Raw genomic sequence first — 12,472 nt, 5'->3', positions numbered from 1 at the left:
AGACATAGCGGTCGTGGTGGGAGCAATTGTAAACTCAAGATTGGACTATGCAAATGCCCTTTACCTCGGACTCCCCAAGTACCAAATCGCTCGTCTACAAGTCGTTCAAAATACGGCCGCTAGACTTGTGACTGGGAAAAAACCTTGGGAATCAATCTCACCTTCACTGAGAACCCTTCACTGGTTACCAGTAAAAGACAGAATCACTTTTAAAGCACTCTGTCTAACGCATAGATGTATCTATGGGAATGCTCCCCATTATCTATGCGAAAAAATAAAAGCTCATAATCCCAATCGCGTTCTGCGATCCACCAATCAAAATCTCCTCCAGATACCCAAAGCCAGATACAAGTCCAAAGGAGAAAGGAGTTTCGCGGTCCAAGGGCCTAGACTATGGAACGCTTTACCAACCAGCATTCGGTTGGAGGAGAACCACTTGACGTTCAGGAGAAAGATCAAGACTCATCTCTTTTGATACCAAAGGAGACAGGAACATCAAGCGCCCAGAGGCGATTAAGTTTGCATGTGCTGCGCTATATAAGTTTTCATTCATTCATTCATAAACAAAATGAAAAGTAAATAAAAACACAAACACAAAATGTGAATTTATCACCAATAACAGCATCGACTGATCTAGATCCACTTCAATCATGATGAGCTGTTGACCATCTTTCTGTATATGCTGCAGCCCTACCAGTTAATAGAGCATGAAAGAAAACAGAAAAGCGCCTCTAAGTATAGTATTTAATAATACATTGGTCAAACAGAAAGGTGAACACTCACATGGGAATAAAAAGATTAGGGCTCATCTGTCAGATTTAAATCCTGGTGAGGATTGTCCTGTGCACCCCAGGTCCGAATGTATGGAGACTGCAGTGTGTCCGGGAGATGCCGGCATAGGTCTGTGTCATTCCGGGTATGGTTGAATGGAAGGCAGCTTGGAGTGCAGTGCGTTACACTACCAGTAAATAGAAGTCTTATAAAATAATTTTCAAAATGGAAATGTATTCAGTTGAGAATCAGCACCTCATCCTGGAGTTGAAATATGCACAAAGAGGAAGAATATGGGGATTTTAAAGATGCTGAAATAACAAGTTGTATACCTTATAAAAAAATAACATTCTTTTATTAAATTGGTTAAAATGTGTCTCAAAAAACATAAGACACTACATTAAAACATAATGTACCAGCATCATACTACTAAACCCATGCACTCCCCCTTGTCTCCAAAAGTTATATACCCTCTAGTAACTGATCAGATATAACATAGATATCAAGAATTATATCAGTCGGGAGAAATTGAAACCAAGGAGACAACCACAACCCAACTCGTTTCACCTTGTTGGCTTCTTCGGGGGGTTTTGATGGAGGGCAGATGGGTAAGTAAAGATGATTTAATGTTGTAAAGTGGAAAATCTGCACTGCCCCGGTTCTTGAAATAAATATATTAATGTATAAGAATAGTGAAAAGTAGCTAATAATTAAAAATACAGGGCCGGATTCAGAAAGAAGATACGACGGCGTATCTCCTGATACGCCGTTGTATCTCTGAGTCCGGCCGTCGTATCTATGCGTCTGATTCATAGAAGTGACTTACACCGTCAGATCTTAGGCTGCAATTCCAGGCCGGCCGCTAGGTGGCGCTTCCGTATCTTTTACGCGTTGAATATGCAAATGAGCATTTACGCCGATTCAGAAACGAACGACCGCCCGGCGCTTTTTTTTTACGTCGTTTGCATTCGACTTTTTCCGGCTGAAAGTTACCCCTGCTATAGGAGGGGTAAGTGCGGCGTATCCTATGTTAAGTATGGCCGTCGTTCCCACGCGAGTTTTGAATTTTTTACGTTGTTTGCGTAAGTCGTTCGCGAATACGGCCGGACGTAATTTACGTTAATGTCGAAACCAATGACGTCCTTGCGACGTCATTTAGAGCAATGCACGCTGGGAAAATTTGCGGACGGCGCATGCGCTGTTCGATTGGCGCGGGGACGCGCCTGATTTAAATTTTAGATGCCCCCTAGCCGCGGAATTTGAATTCCGCTGGGGGATTTACGATACGCCGCCGCAACTTTAGATGTGTGACATACATCATATGTTGAAAAAAAACTCAGTGATAACCACTACATTTTGATATTCAGCATTTGAAGAGAACACAGGCCAAATGTAATTGTACTATGTTAGTAAATCAGTCTCTATGGGACTTTCAGTAAAGCTAGAGAGAAGAAAAAGAGTATAAAAGCAAAGTTATTCCAATAGTAGTAGCAACCCTGTCACTTCACAAAATCAGTCAGTGAACTATTGGTATGGAATGTAAGAAACACTGCAACCCTAATAAAGTACAATGTAAAAAGTTCACTTAGTTTAACTGGTGGTTGTAAACATTAGTCATGGAATGTGAGCAAAGCAGATATCTGTAATGTTTACTTATCTCTCCAAAGCTCTACGTGTGGTTTCTCTCTGGTGCTTCAATCCTCCGTGTATCATCTGAGGCTGTTCACTGCACTTGGTATATACAGTGAGGAAAATAAGTATTTGAACACCCTGCTATTTTGCAAGTTCTCCCACTTGGAAATCATGGAGGGGTCTGAAATTTTCATAGTAGGTGCATGTCCACTGTGAGAGACATAATCAAAAAAAAAAATCCAGAAATCACAATTTAAGATTTTTTAACTATTTATTTGTATGATACAGCTGCAAATAAGTATTTGAACACCTGTCTATCGGCTAGAATTCTGACCCTCAAAGACCTGTTAGTCTGCCTTTAAAATGTCCACTCCATTTATTATCCTAAATTAGATGCACCTGTTTGAGGTCATTAGCTGCATAAAGACACTTGTCCACCCCATACAATCAGTAAGAATCTAACTACTAACATGGCCAAGACCAAAGAGCTGTCCAAAGACACTAGAGACAAAATTTTACACCTCCACAAGGCTGGAAAGGGCTACGGGGAAATTGCCAAGCAGCTTGGTGAAAAAAGGTCCACTTTTGGAGCAATCATTAGAAAATGGAAGAAGCTACAGTAGGTGCATTTTGTGTCAATCTCGCTCCCTTTCTCGGCGAGATTGAGCACCTACGAGCCCCATCGCGGGAGCCAGCGCCGAGCTGGCTTGCCGCGATGGCGACAGAGCCGTCATAGAAGTGACAGGAGATCCGACTTGGATTCCCGCCAATTCTACACGTGTGCGGCGTTTGTTATGAATCCTGAGGGGGAAGTCCCCGCCGGATTTCAAATAAAAATTCGGCATGGGTTCCCCCCTCAGGAGCATACCGGGCCCTTAGGTCTGTTATGGGTTGTAAGGAGAGCCCCCCTACGCCGAAAAAATGGCGTAGGGGGTCCCCCTACAATCCATACCAGACCCGTGTCCAAAGCACGCTACCCGGCCGGTCAGGAAAGGAGTGGGGACGAGCGAGCGCCCCCCCTCCTGAGCCGTACCAGGCTGAATGCCCTCAACATGGGGGGGTTGGGTGCTCTGGGGCATGGGGGCGCACTGCGGGCCCCCCCACCCCAGAGCACCCTGTCCCCATGTTGATGAGGACAGGGCCCCTTCCCGATAACCCTGGCCGTTGGTTGTCGGGGTATGCGGGCGGGAGGCTTATCGGAATCTGGGAGCCCCCTTTAATAAGGGGGCCCCCAGATACCGGCCCCCCACCCTAAGTGAATTGATATGGGGTACATTGTACCCCTACCCATTCACCTGGAGGAAAAGTGGTAAAAACACAAATAAAAAACACAGGGTATTAAAATATTTTATTAGTCTGCTCCGGAGGCTCCCCCTGTCTTCTTTAGCTCTTTTACCAGGGGGAGCTTCTTCTTCCGATTTCCGGGTGTCTTCTCCTGCTCTCCGGGGTCTTCACCGCTCTTCTGTGACGTCTTCTCCGCTCCGGAGGGTCTTCTGCTATGTTCGCCGCTCTCCGCTCTTGACTCGGCGCACCCCGGTTCTTCCTCCAGCTGTCCGGTGCCTTCTCCTTCAGCGCTGAACGTCTATCTTCTTCTTCCGTGCTGTGACGTATTCATCTTCTTCCGGGCTGTGACGTCATCTTCTTCTCTTCTCCCGATGTTGACACGTCGCCTCTTCTCGCTGAAATGACCGGTGCGCGGCTTGCATCGGACCTATATAGGCCTCACACTCCCATCATGCTCTGTACCTACCCATGTGATACCTACCCACGTGGGTAGGTACCGGAGCATGATGGGACTGTGAGGCCCATATAAGTCCGACGCAAGCCGTGCACAAGTCATTGCAGCGAGAAGAGGCGACGTGTCAGCATCGGGAGAAGAGAAGAAGAGAAGACGTCACAGCACAGCGGCCTGAAGGGAGAAGTAGAAGTCGTCACAGAACAGCGGAAGAAGAGGAGAAAACGTCACAGAACAGCGGAAGAAGGAGAAGGCACCGGACAGCTGGAGGAAGAACCGGGGTGCGCCGAGTCAAGAGCGGAGAGCGGCGAACATAGCAGAAGACCCCCCGGAGCGGAGAAGACGTCACAGAAGAGCGGTGAAGACCCCGGAGAGCAGGAGAAGACCCCCGGAAATCGGAAGAAGAAGCTCCCCCTGCTAAAAGAGCTAAAGAAGACAGGGGGAGCCTCCGGAGCAGGCTAATAAAATATTTAAATACCCTGTGTTTTTTATTTGTGTTTTTACCACTTTTCCTCCAGGTGAATGGGTAGGGGTACGATGTACCCCATATCAATTCACTTAGGGTGGGGGGCCGGTATCTGGGGGCCCCCTTATTAAAGGGGGCTCCCAGATTCCGATAAGCCTCCCGCCCGCATACCCCGACAACCAACGGCCAGGGTTGTCGGGAAGGGGCCCTGTCCTCATCAACATGGGGACAGGGTGCTCTGGGGTGGGGGGGCCCCGCAGTGCGCCCCCCTGACCCAGAGCACCCAACCCCCCCATGTTGAGGGCATGCAGCCTGGTACGGCTCAGGAGGGGTGGGCCGCTCGCTCGTCCCCACTCCTTTCCTGACCGGCCGGGTAGCGTGCTTTGGATACGGGTCTGGTATGGATTGTAGGGGGACCCCCTACGCCGTTTTTTCGGCGTAGGGGGGGCTCTCCTTACAACCCATAACAGACCTAAGGGCCCGGTATGCTCCTGAGGGGGGAACCCATGCCGAATTTTTATTTGAAATCCGGCGGGGACTTCCCCCTCAGGATTCATAACAAACGCCACACACGTGTAGAATTAGCGGGAATCCAAGTCGGATCTCCCGTCGCTTCTATGACGTGCTTGCTGGGATGTGCTGTCACTATTCCAGTGAGTGCGAGATCTCGGCACCATGTCACCGAGAATCAGCGCGATGCTGTCATGCTAAAAACACAATATCACAAACACCTACTGTAAACATGACTGTCAATCTCCCTCGGACTGGGGCTCCATGCAAAATCTCACCTCGTGGGGTCTCAATGATCCTAAGAAAGGTGAGAAATCAGCCCAGGACTACACGGGAGGAGCTGGTCAATGACCTGAAAAGAGCTGGGACCACCGTTTCCAAGGTTACTGTTGGTAATACACTAAGACGTCATGGTTTGAAATCATGCATGGCACGGAAGGTTCCCCTGCTTAAACCAGCACATGTCAAGGCCCGTCTTAAGTTTGCCAATGACCATTTGGATGATCCAGAGGAGTCATGGGAGAAAGTCATGTGGTCAGATGAGACCAAAATAGAACTTTTAGAACATAATTCCACTAACCGTGTTTGGAGGAAGAAGAATGATGAGTACCATCCCAAGAACACCATCCCTACTGTGAAGCATGGGGGTGGTAGCATCATGCTTTGGGGGTGTTTTTATGCACATGGGACAGGGCGACTGCACTGTATTAAGGAGAGGATGACCAGGGCCATGTATTGTGAGATTTTGGGCAACAATCTCCTTCCCTCAGTTAGAGCTTTGAAGATGGGTCGAGGCTGGGTCTTCCAACATGACAATGACCCGAAGCACACAGCCAGGATAACCAAGGAGTGGCTCTGTAAGAAGCATATCAAGGTTCTGGCGTGGCCTAGCCAGTCTCCAGACCTAAACCCAATAGAGAATCTTTGGAGGGAGCTCAAACTCCGTGTTTCTCAGTGACAGCCCAGAAACCTGACTGATCTAGAGAAGATCTGTGTGGAGGAGTGGGCCAAAATCCCTCCTCCAGTGTGTGCAAACCTGGTGAAAAACTACAAGAAACGTTTGACCTCTGTAATTGCAAACAAAGGCTACTGTACCAAATATTAACATTGATTTTCTCAGGTGTTCAAATACTTATTTGCAGCTGTATCATACAAATAAATAGTTAAAAAAAATCATACATTGTGATTTCTGGATTTTTTTTTTTGATTATGTCTCTCACAGTGGACATGCACCTACGATAACAATTTCAGACCCCTCCATGATTTCCAAGTGGGAGAACTTGCAAAATAGCAGGGTGTTCAAATACTTATTTTCATCACTGTATGAGGGTTTACAACCACTTTAAAGTGGAGCTCCATTCTGACATCTAAATAGCAGATGAAATACCTAATACCTATTATTTTTCTAGTCACATATTTACCACAATGCACAACCAGGAAGACCATTTTATAATTTATTGGTTCAGCTTTCCTGGCTCCTCTTTACTTCTTCTTGGATCACCTTTCTTATAACGGGACAGAAATCTTGCTGCTGCTCCATTTCCAAAGATTCAATGTTGAATTCATGTGTAAATCATTAAAGTGGCTGAAAACCTCACACACGAAATATAATAAAGCATATCCCTCTATAGTGTATACAGGGGAGGGAGCTAGAGCTGATTGACAGCCCCAGCTTTGTTCTTGTGTACTGTGGGGGGATGGGGCTTTATATTTTCCGCACTTTTAATGGATGTAGAGAAGACTTTAGATAAACAGGTATGACTTATGTAAGGGGATTTTTTTCATCTCTGTGTATCATCTGAGGCTGTTCACTTCACTTCACTCGGTATATGTGAGGGTTTACATTCACTTTAAGACTAGCTGTAAAAAGTTATTAACTTTGTGTCAAGGAAAACAGTAAACATAAATTATTTTTTTAACTATTTATTTAGCTCCTGGCTGAAGTTCTATTTTAATCTTAGTTTTATTTAATCAATATAACCAGATTCTCAGAAGGTGTCTTAGCAATAGGTATTCTTCTAACATCAGATTGCTGATAGCAGTGGGTTTTTAAACACCAGGGTAGCCTTTTTGTAACGTGCAAAAGAGAAAAGTAGAACCTCCAGTGGTCAGGTAGGCTATAATCCCAATAAGCAAATTAAAGGATCAGCCAACACAAGACTGATATTTGAATTGGGAAAGCTATGTCACCAGCTGGTTTCTAATATCTTCCGCAGCTAGAGTCTTTCCATAGTTCCCAACTCTACATGTCATCTATTTTAAGCAAAAGCTCCTTATTTTTGGAATTCTGTAGAAACATAAACATTTGTTGAATCTTCTGCATTTAGTGAAATATCTGTTTAAGGTGAACCTTTATAGTCTTTTTTTTGGGGGGGGGGGGGTGTTTGTCTTGCCGCCAATCTGCCCTACTTTGGACCAGTGCCTCCACTTTCTACTTCTGCCCCACATCCAAAAATCATCTCTCATTTCATGTTTAAGAGTAGCTTGTGCTTTTAAGCTAAAGGATTGCAAGTACCTGTAAACAACCAATATAATTCATCTGTTGTAGAAGAATGAACATACTGTTGTAATTGAAAAGAATATCATTAACAAGACTTTGCCATATGCTTTTGAGGACAGGGGAGCACATGATCTCCTCTGCGCAGTGGAGGAGGTCACAAGGAGGAATAGAAAAGCAGGGTAGAGTGGTGTTGGTGAGTATAAGTGAGATAGGAGGATAGGCTACTAAAAACCAAAATGTGCAAAATGACAGAGTATTCTAATAACTTTACATTAAGAGCAGCTGCAGAGGTGAGCGGTGGCTTGTTTTAGAGATATTAGCCTTGCAGGTTAAGAATGTAAGAAAATCCTTTCAGCAGCCCCTCTGAGGTGGATGGGCTTCTGTTACAGAGGCAGTCCTGTGAGTTGTAAATTACAATATGACAATATAATTGCATCACAGGAGTGAAGACAACTTGACCACATGACCAGACAGCATTTTTAGGAATAGTTATAGAAAGTATATAAACTACAATAAATGAAAACCAGGCTCTGGTTTCCTTTATTGCACTTTATATACAGTTCTCTTATACCGGTGACCCCCCCCCCCCCCCTACTGTGCATACAAGCATCGATTTTCTGTTTAAATATTTTATTGTGTTTTCATAAGGCATAACAAAAGTCATAATAATAGTACCGTTTATATTTGTAAAATACAATGAAAAGAATAACTATACTTCTCTCGTTAAGTATATAGAACCAAATGTAAGGAGTATTCCTTAGTGTAACATTTCAGTTATCATTACAATTTAGTGATGTAATTCTAGCTATTAAACAATCACATATATTAACAAGATAGGAAAAACTACAAAGTAATATTTAATTATGGCGAAAATGGAAGAAGATAATGTTTTCTCAATATAGCGGGTCAAATAACCTAAAATAGTTAGGATAAATTAGAAAACTTTTCCAGTGCCAAGTTCCTGCTAATTGACTTGGCATTATCTGGAGATTAAGTTATATTCCCAACTATTCCAGATGACCCTTGTTTTGATTTGTTAAACTTATTGTAAGAAAATAAAGTAAAACTAAAACTAGTTTTAGGTAAGGGTATGATAAATGAGGAATGTTTCCAGAAAGGATATTTATAGGACAAACTTCCTCATGGAGACAATGGAGACAATGGAAACAGGTAAGAAATGCTCAAACCACAGTCTCCATATGTCTTCATATTTGGATATTTTGTCAAGAAATATTGCTTCTGTTTTTGCATGAATCATGGATTGAGCAATCCTGTTTTTGACTGATAAAATACATAGTGAATCAGATTTCCATGCTGTCGCAATAAACTGCTTTGCTGCTGTGGTTACGAAGAGCATTTGTTTTAATTGACGATGTGATAGGGTGTAAGATTTACTGTTCAGGAGTGCCATAGATGGATCAGGTGGTACAATAGTGTTAAACATTGTGTTAAGAATTTGAAACACTTCCAACCAAAATGATATGACTATTTTGCATTCCCACCAAATATGCATTTGTGTACCCGGGGTAAGGCAGCCTCTGAAGCAGTGGGAAGGATATTGTGGAGACAATTTTGAAATTCTGGCAGGGACCAGGTACCACCTAGTGAGCACTTTGTAGTTTGTTTCAAGAGCCACTATATTCAGAGAGGCTTTTATAGGTTTTATAGGGTTTATAGGGTAAAGGGGACAGTCTTGTCTAGTACCCCTTTCAATGTTAAAATGATCAGATTTAAATCCAGAGTAGGTAATATATGCCTTAGGATGCTGATACAGAGTAGTCATCCATCTCAGGAAATTAGGACCAAACCCCCATCTACTAAGGATAGACTGTAGTAAGGCCATGACAATGAATCAAACACCTTTTGTATGTCTAAGGAAAGGAAACATGTTGGAATTTGGCAGGGCCGAGCTACACGAGCTAAGAGTGTAGCTCGGCGTATGTTGTCACCAACTTGCGGTAAAGGAATAAATCCAGTCTGGTCTTTATGTATTAGAGAGCCTATAATGTGGTTAAGTCTGGAAGCAGGAACTTTGGCTAATATCTTGATGTCTACATTAAGGATTAATATTGGTCTATAATTAGACCATGATGTATCATCTGTGTTAGGTTTAGGTATCATGGAAATAGAGGCATTGAGTGATTCTGTTCGGAAATAGAGTCCTTTAAAGCAGGGAGTTAAATACTTCAATCATGAGAGGAGATAGGTCATGAAACCTCTATAATAAGTGGCTGAGAGGCCATCGATACCTGGTTGTTTACGTAGCTTGAACGATTTTTATCTATTTAAGTGACAGGATTTTCTAGAGTTTTCTGCTGGGATGGGGAGAGTGAAGGAAGATGAATTGTGGATAAAAGTGTAGTCAGATGAGATTGATCGAATGTTTTAGTATCCTTGTATAGTTTAGAAAGTTTTTTTATGGAATACATTAAGAATTTTTAATGGATTCTTAGTATAGGCATCTTTAGTTAGTTTTAAGCGAATAGGTTTTTGTGTATAATTGGTCTGAGTTTTGTCATAAATAAGTTTATTCGATGGTGAAGGTATAGTCTGAAATTTTTCGGAAGCTTCCTCAAAACCTTGTGTATGTGTTGTTTTTCTTGCGATGATGAGATGCTTGACTAATACAAACTCCTCTAATATAGGGTTTGAGAGCTTTCCACCGAGATATGGGGTCTGTATCAGTAGCATTGTTGTTGTAGTAGGAGAAAATTAGGTTTAAGGTCAAGTTTTTCCTCACTGAAGGGGAGGAGTTGAAAGACAGTTCAATTATTCTGCAAAATTTAAATATGCTAGAGAGTACAATTAGGATCGAACAACGCTATTGTAACAATATTATCATAGGTATTTGAGAGAAGTCACCTATAAAGGTAGATAAAAAAATATAAAAGAGAAAAAAAAAGTGCTCCTATTTGGAGTAAGTATCCAATGAATGTTGTTAGATCACCAATCAGTGGATAAAAAATGTTCCAAAGAGTGAACAAATCTATGTTGGTCACTCGAGGAAAAGATGGAGGTGCAGTGGCTGTCCCCGGGAATACAACAGCCATCTAAACATTCAGTAAGAAAAAAATAGTCGACTAACGAGTCATAATTATAAAACAGGTCTAATAAAACCTTTGAATATTATTAGGTAAAGGAGGATATATCCAACTAGTAGTTTCAATATATAATTATACAAAATAAAATATATATTTTTTTAAAAGAATAAAAACAAAATTATAAAATTAAACCTTTGAGTAGATTTGATATTGTAACAATGTATAGATAAAGCCATCTATCAAATCATCTCATCAATGGTAATCAACTTTGTTCCTGTGAAAAAAAAGATAAACTTTTCTAGACCTTAAAGCTATTCTTATATGGTATATCTAGTAAGAGTCCAAATATCAATAATAATAATAGGCCCCATTAATGAAAATGCTTGAAGGAGCCCTTATAATTAGAGTTGAGCGGACACCTGGATGTTCAGGTTCGGACCCAAACCCGAACTTTAAAAAAAAAGTTTGGGTTCGGGAACCCGAACCCGAACTCCGAACCCCATTGACGTCAATGGGACACAGACTTTTAGTAAAAAAAAAATGCGCCGAGGTCCCCCCAAATTCAATAACCAGACCCTTTAGGTCTGGTATGGATATTAAGGGGAACCCCGTCGTCAATTTAAAAAAAAATGATGTGGGGTTCCCCCTAAATATCCATAACCAGACCCTTCAGGTCTGGTGTGGATTTTAAGGGGAACTCCACCCCAAATTAAAAAAAAATGGCGTGGAGTTCCCCATAAAATCCACACCAGACCCCTTATCCGAGCACGTTGACCTGGCCGGCCGCAGAAAAGAGGGGGGGACAGAGTGCGGCCCCCCTCTCCTGAACCGCACCAGGCCACATGCCCTCAACATTGGGAGGGTGCTTTGGGGTGCCCCCCAAAGCACCTTGTCCCCATGTTGATGGGGACAAGGGTCTCATCCCCACAACCCTTGCCCGGTGGTTGTGGGGGTATGCGGGCAGGGGGCTTATCAAAATCTGGAAGACCCCTTTAACAAAGGGGACCCCCAGATCCTGGCCCCCTCCCTGTGTGAAATGGTAATGGGGTACACTGTACCCCTACCATTTCACGAAGGAAGTGTAAATAGTAGTTTTCAGAAAAAAAAACACACACACCGTAGAACAAATGACTTTATTAATTAAACCAAATAAAAATCCAGCGGTGAAAAAAGATGATCGATGCTGTTCCCTGCTCCAACGTTGTCTTTATCCAGCACCGGGTGATGTCTCCAGCGACGGACAATTGGTCCAGCGATGAGAACATCCATCCATTCAGAGCACAGCTCAGCGAATGACGCGCTGATGCTTTGACGTTTCTTTTATAGGGGAGGCAGGCCACGCGTCACGTGACCCCGTCCCCCTCTGACGCACACTCTGCTACGTCACTGGGACAGCCCTTGCGTCAGAGCGGGACGGGGTCACGTGACGCGTGGCCCGCCTCCCCTATAAAAGAAACATCAAAGCATCGGCGCGTCATTCGCTGAGCTGTGCTCTGAATGGATGGATGTTCTCATCGCTGGACCAATCGTCCGTCGCTGAAGACATCACCCGGCGCTGGATAGAGACAACGTTGGAGCAGGGAACAGCATTGATCGTCTATTTTCACCGCTGGATTTTTATTTGGTTTAATTATTAAAGTAATTTGTTCTACGGTGTGTGTGTTTTTTTTCTGAAAACTACTATTTATACTTCCTTCGTGAAATGGTAGGGGTACAGTGTACTCCATTACCATTTCACACAGGGAGGGGGCCAGGATCTGGGGGTCCCCTTTGTTAAAGGGGTCTTCCAGATTCTGATAATCCCCCTGCCCGCATAC

The sequence above is a fragment of the Rana temporaria genome, chromosome 2 (assembly GCF_905171775.1).
Source record: "Rana temporaria chromosome 2, aRanTem1.1, whole genome shotgun sequence".
NCBI lineage: Eukaryota > Metazoa > Chordata > Amphibia > Anura > Ranidae > Rana > Rana temporaria.
The sequence above is the reverse complement of the archived record's forward strand: the minus strand, read 5'-3'. Positions refer to the sequence as shown.